General features: G+C 43.8%; 1 protein-coding gene across 1 annotated transcript in view; it reads left to right on the plus strand.

The window, feature by feature from the left end:
• The first annotated feature begins 5,325 nt into the window (after positions 1-5,325).
• The window catches only part of LOC136864362 (myosin-4), a 635,412-nt gene continuing 621,457 nt past the window's right edge, over positions 5,326-19,280 (plus strand). The window contains exon 1 of the mRNA XM_067141261.2: positions 5,326-5,465. The gene's annotated coding sequence lies outside the window, so the exon portion shown is untranslated. The remainder of the gene's footprint in view (positions 5,466-19,280) is intronic.

Consider the following 19,280-nt stretch of genomic DNA (forward strand, 5'->3'; position numbering starts at 1 on the left):
ACTAAACTAATGGTGCGGTAGTTTTCACACCTGTGAGCACCGGCTTTCTTGGGAATAGGTATAACAAAATTATGCCGAAAGTCGGATGTGACTTCTCCTATCTCATACATCTTACACACTAAATGGAATAACCTTGCCATGCTACTTTCTCCTAAGGCAGTCAGTAATTCAGATGGAATGTCATCAATTCCAGGTGCCTTGTTCCTATTTAGGTCACTCACAGCTCTGTCAAACTCTGACCTCAAAATTGGGATCCCCATTTCATCAGCATCAACAGACTCTTCTTGTTCCAGAACCAAATTATTTACATCTTTACCTTGATACAACTGTTGGATATGTTTCTGCCACCTTTCTGCTTTGTCTTCATTCCCTAGAAGTGGCTTTCCATCTGAGCTCTTATTATTCATACACCTAGATTTCCTTTCTCCAAAGGTTTCCTTGATTTTCCTGTATGCAGCATCTACCTTTCCCATAACAACAGTACTAGTACGTAAAGGGTACGCCAGATGTCGCACAGCGATGCATAAGCGATTCATAATTTGTGTTTCAAAGGTTGCCAGTACGAATCTCGAAGATTGCCGAGGTCGACCAATTCAGCACTAGGGTGTAAATCTATCGAGAAAAGGTGCGCAGATAATAGTGTGATTAGCCACCCCCGGAGGTCCGGGTTAGATTCCCGGCTCTACCATGAAAATTGGTACGTGGACTGGAACGGGGTCCATTCAGCATCGGGTGGTCAACTGAGTAGAGGGGATTCGATTCCTTCCTCAGCCATCCTCGAAGTGGTTTTCCGTGTTTTCCTCACTTCTTCTCCAGAAAAATTCCTGGTTGGTACCTACTGTACTGTAATTTAAGGCCATGGCAGCTTCCTGCCGTCTTCCTTGCCTATCCCTTCCAATCTTACCGTCCCTTACAAGGCCCTTGTTCAGCATAGCAGGTGAGACCGCCTGGGCGAGGTACTGGTCCTCCTTCCCAGTTATATCCCCGACAAAATGTCTCAGGCTCCGGGATGCTGCCCTTGAGACGGTAGAGTTGGAATCCTTCGCTGAGACCGCGGAAAAACCAACCTTGGAGTGTGAACAGATTAAATAAAATAAATTAAAGAAGCAACTTATTAGCCAGTGGAAACATTGATAATGAGATCGTTGAGCTTGCGTTGATGCATTTGGTTTCTTGAAACCAGGCTAAAAGGATGAGAGATGTAGTCTTAAATACGGACTGCACTAAGCTTATTGCAGTAGGCTGTTTATTATTTTTTACGATGGTATGTCCGACTCGTTGGCTGAACGGTCAGCGTACTGGCCTTCGGTTCAGAGGGTCCCGGGTTCGATTCCCGGCCGGGTCGGGGATTTTAACCTTAATTGGTTAATTCCAATGGCACGGGGGCTGGGTGTATGTGCTGTCTTCATCATCATTTCATCCTCATCACGACGCGCAGGTCACCTACGGGTGTCGAATAGAAAGACCTGCACCTGGCGAGCCGAACTTGTCTTCGGACACTCCCGGCACTAAAAGCCATACGCCATTTCATTTCATTTACGATGGTATAAGAAAACAAACCTCTTAGTACCTGTAAACGCCTGGAGGAACTAGATTGCCTTCTTATTGAGTTGTTCAGGGTACTTCTTCTGTTACACTGTTCTTGAGTACCTCTAATTTTCGCACATTTGATTTGGAGATTTCGTCCTTTTCCGCCATTATCGATTATTTTCCGCGTAGGGGTACTCGTACATGCAAGCACAGAAATGGTTTCCTGACGTAAACAATCAACACTGCCCCACTCCAGTACAGAAAAGGAGGAGAGGTAGTGAAGGGGGTAGTGTCGAAGGCCACTCCAGTACCGAAAAGGCGGGGAGAGAGTGAACGGGTAGTGCTGAAGGCATAGTGTGTGTATTGCTATACATCCACCACTGTGCCCATTTCAATCACAACAGTCTTGTAGTGGGCTGTCACCTGCAGCAATGCGTTAAGCGTGGTGGTGGGGGTATACCATGCTTTGTTTATACCGGGAAACTATTTCTGTGCTCGCGTGTACCACCGGGTGAGAAACGCTGTTTTCTACACATCTATACTCATATCATAAAGAATGTTTGTGAATTGTGAATGGCGTGTAATTTCGCGAACCATTCGACCCATTTCAGCGAATTTTTCACCATTAGGAAACTTTTAGATAGACGATATATAGTTATCTTAGCTCATATGGGAAGCTAGCAGGTCAAAAATCAAGTTGAGCATGTCGGAAAAACCGTGCGTCTGGTGCCCTTAGCTATTTGGGGAGTAGTTTTAAAAGATGTGGAATCTTCTGAGATACAGTATTTTTCAAGTTTTATGAAATTCATGCCTGAGTGTCTAAAAGTGTTGCAATACATCTGGTCACAATATCTGTATTCCGCACAGGACACAAACTTAGATTGCCAGTGTCATTGTCCGAAATTCCACTAGTGTTTGCTGACACGAAGTAATTCTATAATATACTGCTGGGATTTTCGTCGATATATGATTCGGTATTTATAATCATTCATAATATTTCTTATTCATTCAGCAAACGATTTGACCCCGCCATTATTATTTGTGACCCTTGCGCGGAATGAGACCCGGTGTCGGCAATGGAAATGTTTCAGCCCATCTCCGCACAGGCCACAATGGCCCTTGGAGGGGGTGGAAGGTAAAGGCTTCCACTAATCGTAACCTCGGCACTTGGTGGGGTAGAGTGGATAGCTCTACGCCCGGCGAACTTTGCCCCCAGGAATTAACCTGGTACTCATTTTTGGTGTAGGCTGAGTGAATCTCAGAGCCATGTGCACCTCCGGAAGTGAAAATCTCGTTTCTTAACTTTTCGACTACCTGACGGGGAATCGAACCCACGTCCTTCCGGGTGAACCAAGCACGCGTTTACCGCTTCGGCCAGGCAGCAGAGCTGAACAATAGTGTCTGAGGTGTAAAAATTGCATTTCTATGTTTTGACTTCTTGCGCTAACCACTGGGCTTCTTAACAAACTAAGTTATGCAGCAGTTCGAGTCGTTGCCACTCGATGTCATGAAAACTTTGTACAATTGGTGAGAAAATTAGTGAAAACTGTAATTGCGTTGTTCTTAAATACAGTTGCCTTAATAAAAACAGTCAATAATGAATATCATCTAAAGTATTGCACGTCCAGTATCTTGTGCCAATTTTAGAACCACACAAATTTCTTCTTCTTCTGCTTCTTCTTTATCTGTTTATCCTCCAGGGTCAGTTCTTCCCTCGGACTCAGCGAGGGATCCCACCTCTACTGCCTCAAGGGCAGTGTCCTGGAGCTCCAGACTCTGGGCCGGGATACAACTTGGGAGGATGACCATTACCTCGCCGCCCAGGCGGCCTCAGCTGCTATGCTGAACAGGGGCCTTGTGGGGGGGGGATGGGAAGATTGGAAGGGATAGACAAGGAAGAGGGAAGGAAGCGGCCGTGGCCTGAAGTTAGGTACCATCCCGGGATTTGCCTGGAGGAGAAGTGGAAAACCACAGAAAACCACTTCCAGGATGGCTGAGGTGGGAATCAAACCCGCCTCTACCCAGTTGACCTCCCGAGGCCGAGTGGACCCCGTTCTAGCCCTCGTACCACTTTTCAAATTTTGTGACAGAGCCGGGAATCGAACCCGGTCCTCCGGGGGTGGCAGCTAATCACACTAACCACTACACCACAGAGGCAGACCCCCAAAAATCTCAAAAAAAGAAAAAGAATCGTAATAGTTCTGCGATATTAAGATATCACTTCTGTCAAATTAACATTGTCAAGATAGGGCTTTCCCACTCCCCTAGATCCAGCTGTTGTGCAGTGTATTCATTTTAACCTTTTAATTACCATGCGCGTACTGGAACGTACGCTTCCGCATGTGTCATATGGCTTTTGAACGTCCTGATACGTTCCGGAGATTTTTTCATCAGTTACTACGCACGTACATGAAGGATCCCTTCTACAATACACCTGGTGACATTTTTTTTAATTATGCAAAGAGTTGACGTTATTCATCGATGCAGAACAATATTGTTGTATCTCTATGGCTGTGTCTGTGACTAATCTTAAGTACTGTGTTCTGTAAATATGATCCGTTGCAGGGAAAGGGAGAACTGTTGGTCTTATCAATAAAGGAACACACATGCATAATTTAGGATGAAATCTCCTATAAAGGTATGGTTATGCAATTTCTTCCTTACTCTTCTCCAGAAAATTGTACTTTCGTCGCATTAAAGCTGAATTTCAATCATACGGTCCAGGGTACTCGCACGACCAGCGTGGTACAGCTGTGGGGGATTACGGGTGAAATCGTTATTTGTATCCATTAGCTGTGCAAGGTCCGGCTCCATGGTGAAATGGTTTGCGCGCTGGCCTTTTGTCACAGGGGTCCCGGGTTCGATTCCCGACAGGGTTGGAAAATTGTCCATCATTGGTTAATTTCTCTGTCACAGGGACTGGGTGTATGTGTTGTCTTAATCATAATTTCATCCTCATCATGACGCGCAGGACGCCTAAGGGAGTCAGATCGAAAAACCTGTACCTGGCGAGCCGAACATGTCCTCAGACACTCCCGGCACTAAAAGCCATACGCCATTTCATTTCAGCTGTGCAAGCCGACATACTTTGTCACCCTGAGAGAGAAAGTGTGAGGCGGAAGGCAGGGTGCAGTGAACCAAGCCCAAGGAAACGTACGTCTAGGACCCTTAAAACAAATTACTCCCTAATCGTTTAGAAGTACAGGTTCTGGAAAAACGTAATGTGTCCTGGCTACGGCCTTCGACGCAGTAATTAATATTAAGGCTCCGGGGTGAGATGAAATTTGTCAGAGAGTGTGGTAAAGGATACCTACTTTATTACTGGACTGTTCGCATTTGTTACCAACCGCGTACAAATCGAATTAGTCCCTAAGCCTGACATAAAGGAGGGTGAAGCTGCGTAAACTGCTAGTCGGTTATAAAATCGAAGAATGGAAATTTTGGCCCTTTTCCTATGTCGGGATCCTCTTCGTACTTGAATAGTTACTGCTCTTTGAACTCTCCCGGGCTCCGTTCTGAAGTGGAATTTTGGTGTTCCGCTGCTAGACGTATGAAGTACCCCACATAGCAGAGTAATGAGATGGGTACTAGCGTTAACAAAATTTGTCAGAATTGGATATAGGAGTCGTGAATGCCGGTAGCGTTGGAAGAGAACCATGTTGCTGGTAACCTGTTGAGTTTGAGAGAGAGAGAGAGAGGGACGAGGCAGTTCAAGGTTAAAGCCGAACAGCGCGCTCGGTGCTTCCTTCATTGAGGGCTGGCTTGCAGGTGGCTCTGTGTAGTTCAGTTGGCCGTAGCTCTTCGCAGGAGGCTGAGTGCCGGTTCACACTGCTTAGCATCAAACCAAGACCATTCAATCGCTACCGAGGAGACAAGAGTCACATCTCATGAAATTTGAAGTGAATGCCAATGAGGAGCTACACTTGAAGATTTAGGTGAGATCACTGTTGTAAATATGACAAGTGTGAAGGCTCCTGCCATTGGTGAGCCTTATAAACAACCTTTAATTCTCTAATTTAGTGCCAGTGGACATTTTCCACTTTGAAGGTCTGAAAATTCTTCGTCCTGTCTCGTGAAACGCCGTGATATGAAAATTTGTGTGCTATTAAAAAGTTGCCGATGGATGCTGCTGCCTGTTAATTAATAACTGTATCCAATGTCTGTCTGACGTTTCGCTCACGGACGAGTCTTAGTACACACCAGTATATTGCTAGTAAAACTCTGTGTATTAATTTCTCTTCTACTTGCTTTTGTTTGGAGTAAGTTTGTGTCCTGTGGCTTTCAAGATTGCAAGATTTTAAAAATTATCATCGACACGAGCTGTATATTTTCAATGGGGAGAGAAGGCTCTACCCACCCATAGCATGACGCTCTTTATTTATTGTATCGTAACACATCATATTGCGCTGAGAGGTAGAATCGTTGTCATTTATTTGTATAGTTGTATGATAGTGGGATCGGAGATTCAGGGTCAACTCTGTCATCAACTTCTTCAAACATGACAGTCAGTTTATTTATGGAAAACCAATTAAATACTTAGTTGTGTACAAATTTGAATTTCATGGGAATTTATTACTAGAATTTGTTACCAATATTTCTCTCCACTGTTTGTAGCAGAATCATATAAGTTGCGATTATAATTAGTAGTAAACCTTTGGTAAAAAGAAAAAAAATGCACATTTGGTGCAGATTGCTTTAATATCCTGCATACCGACTCAGCACCGATCATACAGTAATTAGACAACTCATTTATGGTCCCAGAGTTTTGTAATTAGTCTATCTCACACAAAACATCTGGAGTAAAATTTCATTACTTTGGCGTACAAGTCACTGGTACGTTTTTACCATCGTACTTTTGAAGTTTTGTTTTTATATCTTCGATATATGTGCATGGGATAATGTAGTGTACTGTTCAAAGGCTTCGTGTGTATTGACCTGCGTGAATATGGTGTCTATATTTGTATGTGAATATTTATGAATAAGTTGGGCTACGATTTGGAAGGAAGGAAGGGGGGTATCTATGGTTAGAGCCCTGCGCGGATATACAAAATAATATCCGCATCCGCACTTCCTTCATCCGCACCCGCATCCGCGAATGGTTATCCGCATCCACAAAATGGTTATCCGCGGATATTGTGAATGTTTAACTACAGTATATTACATCCAGGGTATTGAAACGGATAGTTCTGTTAACATAATACGATAGGCCTGACACCTGGCACCAAACCCCTACAGTTGCAGGTTTATGAGGGATTTTCTCTTGCGACAACTACCGACGTATTGACCTTTGTTCCTTCCTTCCATTAATTGCGGGCAGGAGTCAGGTAGGCTCAGGTCAGATTTACGGCTTTATAGTCTCAAGGCTCTTCATATATCACTATTCTCCGATACCAATGTCAAGGGTCGCCTAAACACGGGCAAAAACATGAGTATACCTGAGTGAAAATCAATTAACGTCATTATTTAGAAATTATCAGCAAAATTATCCGCACTGCCATACAGTTTGTCCCGCTCTCGAAAGCCAAGAATAACGGCCGAGAGGATTCGTCGTGTTGACCACACGATACCTCGTAATCTGCAAGCCTTCGGGCTGAGCAGCGGTCGCTTGGCAGGCCAAGGCCCGCGGATATCCGCATCCATGCAGGGCTATATCTATGATCTCTACAGAATTTACTCAAAAGTTTGAAATGTAATCAGGGCGGGGATACCAGGCTGCACTCCATAACAACACAAAATGCCGCTATGAATTTATGCCCAATGGTCGATCGTTTACGAACTACGCCTATTCACATTATCAGCCGAGTTGGACGAGATATTTCGCTTTTTTTTTACAACTTGCTTTACGTCGCACCGACACAGATAGGTTTTATGGCGACGATGGGATAGGAAAGTCCTAGGAGTGGGAAAGAATCGGCCGTGGCCTTACTCTTACGGTACAGCCCCAGCATTTTCCTGGTGTGAAAATGGGAAACCACGGAAAACCATCTTCAGGGCTGCCGACAGCATTCATTTTGAAGTCAGAAATTCTGCTTTAAGGTCATAATATATCATTACGAGTTCGATGATATCTGTTTTCTTCCATGGCCAGAATAACGCAAGATTCTGTCATTGATACGGTCATGCACGATTCCCAGCAACACTCAAAAATACGCTGTTCATTAGCTGAAAAACTGAGCACTTCCTGTAGAGTGAAATATCACTGCTAGAACAAAAACATGACTACAGTTGCTCGAAGTGGGATGTGCCAGGTAGGTCTATTACCAATAATATTCCAGTACAACTTTGGAATATCCATCTCGTAAGCGATCGACCACGGGACGCATGTTCGTAGGGAAATGTTGTGTTGTTTTAGGATGTACTGTTCAAATCCTGATTGCTTGCCATATTATTGGAAACACTCTATATGATACCATCCTGGTATTCCCCAGGAACTGAAATGGGCATCTCGGGAGACCACTTCTGGTGTGCAATTTTCACCCGCCTTTTCCACTCAATTATGTTACCAGGGGCTAGGTGTATCCCGTTCCAGTCCCTCATATCTGTCTTTCATGGTAGATATGTCAAAACCTAGACCACAGCGGGGGACTGCTGGCTTTTCTTATACTTTCTATGATGACTATGCGGTGGGCGGAAGTGTGAATATTACCGGGAAGTTGGCCGAGCGGTTAGGGGTGCGCAGCTGTGAGCTTGCATCCGGGAGATAGTGGGTTCGAACCCCACTGTCGGCAGCCCTGAAGATGGTTTTCTGTGGTTTCCCATACCCTCACAGATACTTCTTATGGCGACAGTTGAATAGGAAAGGGCTAGGAGTGGGAAGTAAGCAAGCAAGCTGTCGTGGCCTCAGTTAAGGTACAGCCCCAGCATTTGCCTTGTGTGGAAATGGGAAGAACGGAAAACCATCGTCAGCGATGCCGACAGTGGGGCTCGAACACACCATCTACCGAATGCAAGCTGACAGGTACGTGGTTCAAAAGGCGCAGCCACTCGCTCGGTTCAAAGACTAACGCAGCATAGGATGGGAAAAGACGTAAATAATGCATTGCCAGGTAGAAGACACTAAACTGGAATATATGAACTACTTGGACTCCAGATGGTATGGTGAAAATTGAATCAAAAAGTAGCAGAGGCAATGCAGTGAATTTTCTGTTGCAAGCTTCTGTATCTTGCAAGCAGGAAGTAAGTTCCTAGTAAAAATTATCTCAACATTGTTCAGTATCCAGGTCAAATCTACGCAGGAGATCGAAAAATAAACGGCTTCAAGATATAATTCGCGTAGACATGAAGTAAAAAGAATGGAAGTAACAAGAACGATTACTCATATGACCAGAAGGAGTAGTGGTTGAGCGACATCTGCTGTAGGGAAGTAAAGCCGAAAGTTGAGATTGAACGCATCAGTTAGAACCGTATTTATGAATCAGCTTTGACAGCAAGACCAGGTTACGTTGCAGTGGTAGATCTAGAAAATAATGTTTATGAATCAGCTTTGACAGCAAGACCAGGTTATGTTGCAGTGGTAGATCTAGAAAATAATCCTTACGAACCCACTTTGATAGCGGGACCAGGTTGTCTTATAGGGGGTAGATCTAGAAAAGAATGCTTATGAATCAGCTTTGATAGCAGGACCACGTTATGTTGCAGTGATAGACCTAGAACATAACGCTTATGAATCAGCTTTGATAGCAGGACCACGTTATGTTACAGGTGTAGACCTAGAACATAACGCGTATGAATCAGCTTTGATAGCAGGACCAGGTTATGTTGCAGTGGTAGACCTAGAAAATATTGCTCATGAATCAGCTTTGTTAGCAGGACCAGGTTATGTTGCAGTGGTAGACCTAGAAAATATTGCTCATGAATCAGCTTTGTTAGCAGGACCAGGTTATGTTGCAGTGGTAGACCTAGAAAATATTGCTCATGAATCAGCTTTGTTAGCAGGACCAGGTTATGTTGCAGGTGTAGATCCAGAAAATAATGCTCACGAACCCGCTTTGATAGCAGGACCAGGTTATGTTACAGGGGTAAACCTAGAAAATAATGCTTACGAACCCGCTTTGATAACAGGACCAGGTGATGTCTATGGGTGCGGGAGATTTCCCAGAACTGAACAGAACTTAACAGCTCTTGGAGGTAATGCTTAGACTAGACTCCCGCCCAATAACTCGACAATTTTTAATTGCTAAATCATTTTCGTCTATTAAGAGCTAGACTGTATTACTGCAATTTCTAACATCGTCTAAACTGTGCAAACATTATGGAAATTTTGTTTCTCCATGTTCGACATGACGAAGCTGCACGAAGATTAGTGCGAAATACAGTCAAGCATCACAACATTTTTCCTGCAAAGAAGTAGTCATTTCTACAGTACTGCAAGTAACTTCCTTTTTAATTTTGAACAATTATTTTAGGATACGTTGTACTTTCCTGTGTCCTGTATTGTGCTATAACTGTCATTTGTGTAATATGCAGTAAAATGTTATGAGTTGTGAATAATCCATTCCTTATTTAGTAAAACTCGACATTTCGGAAACTGGGTATTCTCTCAGTCCACACTAGGTTGAGTTTGCGGGACTCTGCTATATTCATCGATTTCAATATCATAACAGCTGTCAGGTTCCGTGGCTAACTGACCAGCATATTGTCTTCAGGCGACGGGATCCTAGGATAGATTCTCAGGCGGTTTGTGAGAATTTGACCTTTGGCTGGGCAGTAGTTGTCTTGGCAAGCCAATGCACTACTAGGATATTGCAGTACAGGTTTCTTTCTTTTTATTTTGTTTTGTCTTGGAACCTCTTAGATCGTTCACATGCCGGGCTGAGTAGTTCAGACGGCACAGCTCTGGCCTTCTGACCTCGTGATGGTGGGTTCGATCCCGGTTATGTCTGGTAGTATTTGTAGATGATCAACTACACGAGCCTCGTGCGGGTAGATTTACCGGCACGTAAAAGAACACATAAGGGACAACATTCTGGCACGTCGGCGTCTATGAAATGAAATGTATGGCTTTTAGTGCCGGGATATCCCAGAACGGGTTCGGCTTGCCAGGTGCAGGTCATTCTATTTGACTCCTGTAGGCGACCTGCGCGTCGTGATGAGGATGGAATGATGATGAAGACAACACATACACCCAGCCCCCGGGCCATTGGAATTAACCAATTAAGGTTAAAATCCCCGACCCGGCCGGGAATCGAACCCGGGACCCTCTGAACCGAAGGCCAGTACGCTGACCGTTCAGACAACGAGTCGGACGTCGGCGTCTATGAAAACCGTTAAAGCATTTAGTGAGACATATTCGTTTCTTTCTTTGAGCGACTGTACTCTCCGTTCTGCTTTCCGTCTTTCGACTGAGGGGAACGTAAAAGGGATTAAGAATAAGACTTATTTTGTCAGTAATCAACAACGACAACTGAACCCTTCTATGATCTGCCCCATGTTTGGATGTATGGTTAAGTCGTCAGCATATTGATCTTTGGTCCTTGGCGCCCCGGGTTCAATTCTTCGCCGGGTCGTAAGATTTTAATCTTAAACCATTAATTATCTTGGCTCAGGGACTGGGCGTTTTGGGTGTATATTACATTCCTGCCGGTCTGCCTTACAAAGGTTGCACCAGTCTAGCAATAGCCATACGAAATAATAATAATAATAATAATAATAATAATAATAATAATAATAATAATAATAATAATCTCCTCCTTGAATTAAGCATGGGCTATCACATACCCATGTGTATCATTAGTGGTAAAGACAAGAAGAAAATATAGATGTTTACGCTGATTGGTTTACGAATTGATCTGGTGGTGATTTAAAGAGAGTCATGTCTGTTCTAAGGGAAGAATTAATTTTCAGCCTTGTCGAGAGTGGGTAACGAACGGTTCTCAAGTGCCTAGTGTTGCGAGGTGGAATGCATGTTTGTAACTCATTGGAGATATTCACACGTAGATTTCTCTACGTGTGAGTATGACATATTCTTTTGTTGCATAACGCTTCCGGAAGAGCCGTGTTGCAATAGAAACCTCGTTTGTTCATTGTAACTGGGAAAAAATTATTTGCTTTTCGTAGGATTGTGGGAGCGAGTGAATCCTCCCGAAGGCAGAAATTCTTTCTAACAGGAAGTTTTACCAACTTCAGTAGAATTTCTCTAGAGTCCGGCTCCTTGGCTGAATATTCAGTGTCGAGGCCTTCGGTCCAGAGGATCCGCGGTTTTCGTTCCCGGCTGATTCGTGGATTTTAACCGCGTCTGGTTAATTCCTCAGATTCGGGGACGGCGTGTTTGTGTTTGTCCCACTACACTCCTCTCCATATTCACACAACATATCACACTACCAACTACCACAGAAACATGCAATTGTGGATACATCCTTCCACCTGGGGATGACGTCAGGAAGGGCATTCGGCCGTAAAACGGGGCTAAATCTCCATGTGTAACCCCACTATGGAGTGGGATAAGCGATGGAAAAAGAAGGTGAAGTCTCTCCAGACTTGGAGACTGTTATCCATCTGAAGTATTCTGGAAGAAACTAGGCGATTTTTCCTTGCTGAATTACTTGAATTGAGAGCAATGGGAATGTTCGATCTGTATCTTTAAATTAGTTGCGGTCGGTGATAAAGGTGTAAAGTGTACACAGACTATGCTCGATTTCAATCCTTAGATGGACCTCAGGGGCGCAGTAAGTTATTCGTTATCCATCTGTTTTTCAATGTAGCTGGTTCAAATTAGTTTGGGGTGGGTGGCATCTACGGGTGTTTAATTGCGACAACTCCGCGCCCTTAGCTTCCTGCATGTTAAAGAACTGCCGGAAAAAATCCTTCACATCTGCCTTCTTAAAATCTTTTTTTTTTTTTTTTTTTTTTTGCTACTTGTTTAACTTCACACTAACACGGCGAAAGTTTTCGGCAACGGAAGGGTGAGAAAGGGCTAGGATTGGGAAGTTAGCGGCCGTGGCCTTATTTAAGGTACATCCCCAGCATTTTCCTGGTGTGAAAATGGGAAAACACGGAAAACTATGATCAGGGTCGCCGACGGTCGGATTCGAACCCACTACCTCCCGAATGCAATCTTAAAATCTATAGCAGTTGAAGGGATATTAAAGAATATCAGACTTATATTATTATTATTATTATTATTATTATTATTATTATTATTATTATTATTATTATTGTTATTATTATTATTATTGTCCGACTCGTTGGCTGAACGGTCAGCGTACTGGCCTTCGGTTCAGAGGGTCCCGGGTTCGATTCCCGGCCGGGTCGGGGATTTTAACCTTAATTGGTTAATTCCAGTGGCCCGGGGGCTGGGTGTATGTGTTGTCTTCATCATCATTTCATCCTCATCACGGCGCGCAGGTCGCCTACAGGAGTCAAATAGAAAGACCTGCACCTGGCGAGCCGAACCCGTTCTGGGATATCCTGGCACTAAAAGCCATACGACATTTCATTATTATTATTATTATTATTATTATTATTATTATTATTATTATTATAAGTACAGTGATATAAATGGGAGTTTTCCAGCCTTGGCATTAACAATATCCTATCTCTCTTTTTTTGCAAGTTGCTTTACGTCGCACTGACACCGATAGGTCTTATCGCGATTATGGGACAGGAAACGGCTAGCAGCGGGAAGAAAGCGGCCATGGCATTTGCGTGGTGTGAAAATAGGAAACCACGGAAAACCGTCTTCATGGCTGCCGACAGTGGGGTTCGAACCCACTATCTCCCGAAAACTGGATTCTGTCTTTTCTAGACAAGAGTATGAAAATGAAAATCCACAGCCTGTTCCTGTCATTTGACCGGGTCAGGAATGGATGAAGCCCCATCTAGCGGCGAGGATAGGAATTGTGCCGGCTGCCGAAGCCTGTCGCATTCCTTTGGAGCAATGATTAATGACTGACAGATGAAATGAAATGAAATGATATTGGAGAGTGTTGCTGGAATGAAAGATGACAGGGGAAACCGCAGAGTAGACGGAGGGAAGTCTGCTCCGCCTCCGCTTTGTCCAGCACAAATTTCACATTGAGTGGCTGAGATTTGAACCACGGAACCCAGAGGTGAGAGGCCGGCGTGCTGCAGCTTGAGCCACGGAGGCTCACAAGAGCATGCTGTTAATCTTTAAAAAAAGCCGGTGGTGATGGAAATTGATGAGGGACCGTCTGCATTTTATCAAAATACCGAATATAGGAAGAATTTCGTACGGATAAAGAATGAAAAAATCTACGATCTCGATCTATAAGGATCCATGTAACTGCAAGATGAAGTGATGTGATATTACTGATGATAAACAGAGAACTAAATTAATCACACTTTAATAGTTTCCATTTTGGGGGAAACAGTGTTTCTCATACATATACCGAACTGAGTGGCTGAGACGATTGAGCCGCTGCCCTTCTGACCCCAACTTGGGAGGTTCGATTCTGGCTCAGTCCGGTGGTATTTGAATATGCTCGAATACTTCAGCCTCGTGTCGGTAGATTTACTGGCACTTAAAAGAATTCCTGTGGGATTAAATTCTGGTACCTCGGCATCTCCGAAAAGTGTAAAAGTGGTTAGTGGGACGTATAGCCAATAACATCATCTAATACATATGATATATGTAAGGGAATAATGATTAATTGGTTTCAAGCGTTAAATATAGTCTTGCATAGTGCGGCTCCATGGCTGAATGGTTAGCGTGCTGGCCTTTGGTCACAGGGGTCCCGGGTTCGATTCCCGGCAGGGTCGGGAATTTTAACCTTAATTGGTAATTTCGCTGGCACGGGGGCTGGGTGTATGTGTCGTATTCATCATCATTTCATCCTCATCACGACGCGCAGGTCGCCTACGGGAGTCAAATCCAAAGACCTGCATCTGGCGAGCCGAACTTGTCCTCGGACACTTCCGGCACTAAAAGCCATACGCCATTTCATTTTCAGTCTTGTATAAAACAGTGAAAAGTTGACTTAGCTACCTAGGCCAACCAAGACCACTGCTGCCCGGCAGATTATGAAAGGTTAGGAAGTCACAGTGGAGACATACTCAAGCATATTGCTTGACTTTCATGACAGGACCATTGTCTCTCATACCAGACAGTTCTTCAATTGTTCTCACGAGACTGAGTGAATCCGGTTCTACACTTCAGACCAGAATTACATACCTCTCTACTTGAGAGAGCGAATATGCTTCCCGTTTATAAGTACACCGCTGTAGCCACATTTTCCTTCCCATCTGTAGATTTAGTACTGTCAGTAGTATAGAATTATGTGCATCGTTCGCACAAATTACTGAAATGGCAAAAAATGTGGTTGAACTATTGGTTAGCTTCAGTTAGAAAAAAAATTCGTCATTAAAATTAAAACGTGTTTAAAATATTAAGTAATGACTTCATTAAACAGGTAGGAATTTAAAACAAACAGCCCTTACAAACTTAAGTTGATTGCAAGCACTTCATTTTGTAAAAAATAATTCCTTGTACTTCACTAACTCATCGTTTTGTGGTAGCTAAATTTGTATCAACTGAAGATGTATAACTGTTTATCCTTTTCATTCAGCATATGTAGCATGTCCATTACGAGCGAACTCATAACAGACACTGAATGATGCCTTCGTATGAATACTGAAATGTCGCCCGACACGGCATCATTTCGGTGGATGAGATGCACTCATTAGCGGATTCGATGCTTCAACGTCCTAGGCAATTTGGAGGCAATGTTAGTACATCTGCAGTAAACAGGATACAATTTATCTAAGTTACATATAAAAAGATAAACACCCGTCTTGGAGACAATGTGCATCACTCCCACTGCTTTTCACGTGCCTATTAACCATGAATTTGAGGGACAGTTGGATTAGAATCGTACACTGTACGTTGATGTTATTGATTTTGAAATATAATTTCACACATTAACATGAAAAATGCAACGCCAGTGATTTACTCGCAGGCCACGTCCTTCTTAGTTTCACGTCTAACTCACTTACTCACCAGACCTGTTTCCACATAGTAGACACTATTTTTTGGTTTCTCTTAGTTATATTGTGCATCTCAAACGTTAGCTCCAGCACAGGGACTGTTACATAATAATAATAATAATAATAATAATAATAATAATAATAATAATAATAATAATAATAATAATAATAATAATCGTCATCGTCGATGTATGGTCTCAGCTACAGTGTGCAAGCATTTTAATTTGATGCCATCTAGCTGCTTGCTTGTCAGTTTCAAAGTTCCGTTTTACTCTAAGCTTATTAGAAGGCAGAGTAAACCCAATCTCTCTTGGTGACAGAAACTTTTAGAACATAAGATAAAGATAATATATCCTTCGCTTAGTGTAAAGCTGAAATCGAAGTGGGGACTGTCAGGAACACGAAGAGAGACGAATAGTTCTTAGACTGAAATTAAGTTTTGTATCTTCACTATGGGATATAATGTAGTTTTATTCGCTGGCTATGTTTAGGGAATAGCATAGTAAATAATCGGCCTCTTGACCGGGATTGGTTTCACGGCTCTTTTTCTTCTTCTATTTAATATGTTTACCTCCAGGGTTGGTTTTCCCTCGGACTCAGTGAGGAACCCCACCTCTACCGCCTCAAGGGCAGTGTCCTGGAGCTTCAGACACTGGGTCGGGGATACAACTGGGGAGGATGACCAGTACCTCACCCAGGTGGCCTCACCTGCTATGCTGAACACTGGCCTTGTGTGGGGAGGGGAATATTGGAAGGGATAGACAAGGAAGAGGGAAGGAAGTGGCCGTGGCCGTAAGTTAGGTACCATCCCAGCATTTGCCTGGAGGAGAAGTGGGAAACCACGAAAAACCACTTCGAGGATGACTGAGGAGGGAATCGAACCCCCCCCCCCCCCTCTACTCACTTGACCTCCCGAGGCTGAGTGGACCCCGTTCCAGCCCTCGTACCACTTTTCAAATTTCGTGGCCTCTGGAAATCGCAGCTAATTACACCAACAACTACACCACAGAGGCGGACTTCACGGTTCTGCCATGCATTTATGATTTGTGTGATGGAATGGAATTGGATGCACTCAGCCTCAGACTACAAGATTCAGCAGAAACGTTGTTTAAAATTGCCCGCCTGTCTTAGAAGTGGCTTTCCGTGTTTACCCATTTCAACAGCTGGAAAATACCAGGATGGTACCTAAAATGTAGACAACGGTCACTTCCTTTCGAATTCCGAGCCCAGTTAATTGCAAATACATAAGTCCAGCTTCTTGGCTGACTGGTCAGCGCCAAGGCCTTCGGTTCATATGATCTCCGGTTGATTCCCAGCCGAATCGGCGATTTTATCCGCGTCTGGTTAATTCTTATTGTCTTAGGGACTGGGACTTTATCCCAGTGCGTTTGCACTACCATATTATAACAACACACCACACTACCAACCATCAAAGAAATATGTAATAGTGCATCCGGCCGTAAAACAAGGCCAAGTCCACATGCGCGACCCCACCACGATGTAGAAAAATAAGGTGGCACAGAGTTTTTATACCACACACACACACACACGCGCGCGCGCGCGTTTGTCGACTAAGATGTTCCAAGTGTCTGACTTATTACTACAGTTTGCTTTATGTCGCACCGACACAGATAGGTCTTGCGACAACGATGGGATAGGAAAGGGCTAGAAGTGGGAAGGAAGCGAACGTGAGTAGGTTGTTGTTTACATGGTGATTCGTGAGGAGTTTCCGCCTTTTACTGAGCGGATTGTCTGGCTCCATGGCTACATGGTTAGCGTGCTGGCCTTTGGTCACAGGGGTCTCGGGTTCGATTCCCGGCAGGGTCCGGAATTTTAACAATCATTGGATAATTTCGCTGGCACTGGGTCTGGGTGTATGTGTCGTCTTCATCTTTTCACCCTCATCACGACGCGCAGGTCACCTACGGGAGTTAAATCAAAAGAGCCGAACATGTATTCGGACACTCCCGGCACTAAAAGCCATCCGCCATTTCATTTCACTGAGCGGATTACCGAATGTCATGTGAACCTGTGTCCTATTCTCAATACTACTGAGTTACAATAACTTGAAAGTTGTTTGTAGAACACATTTTTCTTGCGTATCTTTCGTTGGGAGGGTAAGATTACATTAAATTAACTCTTCACAAATAATCGACCAAAGGTCGTAGGTTCCCAGAAACATATGGTGTTGTTTTTGGGGTGTATTATCTTCGTTCCGATTACTTCCCACATTTAAGCCCATATGGCAATAAAGTGATGTAACTTCGCGGCTTGTGCTCTGATCTGCGTGTTAGAGATTACCTTATGGAACACTTTCTTTCAATAATCCGTGGACGATCGAACAGAGCGGAGTGGCTGCGCGTGTTTACGCTCTACGGCTATGGGGCCAAGCTCTGCATTCGGGAGACGCGTGGGTTCGAATCCTGAGAGGGGTTTTCTGCGGTTTCCCATTTTCACTTCCAGGTAAATGCAGTGACAGTTCCTATTCGTTAGCCACCGCCAATTCTTTCCACCTCCTTACCCAATTTCATTCACCATCGTTCATTTAATCTTCATTAGCTCCTCAGCTGAGGGCGTCAGGAAGGGCATCGGGCCGTAAAATGATGCTATATAATTTAATCTCACCTCATCCCTGACATCGTATCAAGAAGCCGGACTAAGGGATAGACGATGGAGTCTATGGACGATTCCCACAGAACCAATACGTGTACTCCTAAAATTTAAGGTATTTTTAGGAAGATTAGTCTTGGCTATCTACTTCCTTCTGTTCTGTTGTAATGACATTGAATGGAAAATTTATCTTAACGACCTACCGGGCTAATCACTGTACTCAGCGGTGATCACAACGACCACTTCTACATCTGTATCGTACCGTATTTAACTTAGCTGACATCGTGTGATTTCGAACTTCAACTACAAGCAAATGCTCAAATTTGATTATTTTATTCAGTCTACCAAGTGAACTGGTCGTGCGGGATGGCACGTGTATTTTTAACCTCTTTATCTCGTAGGTGTTTTCCGTGGTTTCCCATTTTCACACCAGGCACATGCTCGGGCTGTACCATTATCAAGGCCAAGGCCGCCTACGCCTTTTCTATCCCATCGTCTCCATAAGACCTTAGGTACACAAATGCGTACTTCCAATTTTAATTATCTGGTCCGTGGTTGCAAATATTAAGAGAATTGTAACTGTGCAAACATATTTGCAAACCCCTGAGTTTTAGAAATATATACCAATGGCAGCAGACACCAGATTAAGACCATGCTGTAGGGAAATGTTCTTTTTATTTTAAATTGTCGCAACGGCGCAGACAGGTCTTATGGCGGCGATGGGCTAGGACTGGGAAGGAAGTGACCGTGGCCTTAATCGGGTTACAGTTCTGGTGCGATAATGAGAAACCACAGAAAATCAAATTCAGGGCTGCCTACAGCGGGGTTCGAAACCACTATCTCCCGAAAGCAAGCTGATAGCTTCTGTAAACCGAGCTCGATAGCTGCACTCGCGTAAGTGCGGCCAGTATCCAGTATTTCGGGAGATAGTGGGTTCGAACCCCACTGTCGACAGCCCTGAAGATGGTTTTCCATGGCTTCCCATTTTCACACCAGGCAAATGCTGGGACTGTACCTTAATTAAGGCCATGGCTGCTTCCTTCCCACTCCTAGCCCTTTCCTGTCCCATCGTCGCCATAAGACCTATCTGTATCAGTGCGACGTAAAGCCAATAGCATAATAATAGCTTCTGTAATATCAAGCTAAAGGATGATTTGAGTATACTTGAATACTTTATTTCTTATTTTTAAGACCTTCAC

The sequence above is a fragment of the Anabrus simplex genome, chromosome 2 (genome assembly GCF_040414725.1).
Source record: "Anabrus simplex isolate iqAnaSimp1 chromosome 2, ASM4041472v1, whole genome shotgun sequence".
In the NCBI taxonomy this organism is placed as follows: Eukaryota; Metazoa; Arthropoda; class Insecta; order Orthoptera; family Tettigoniidae; genus Anabrus; species Anabrus simplex.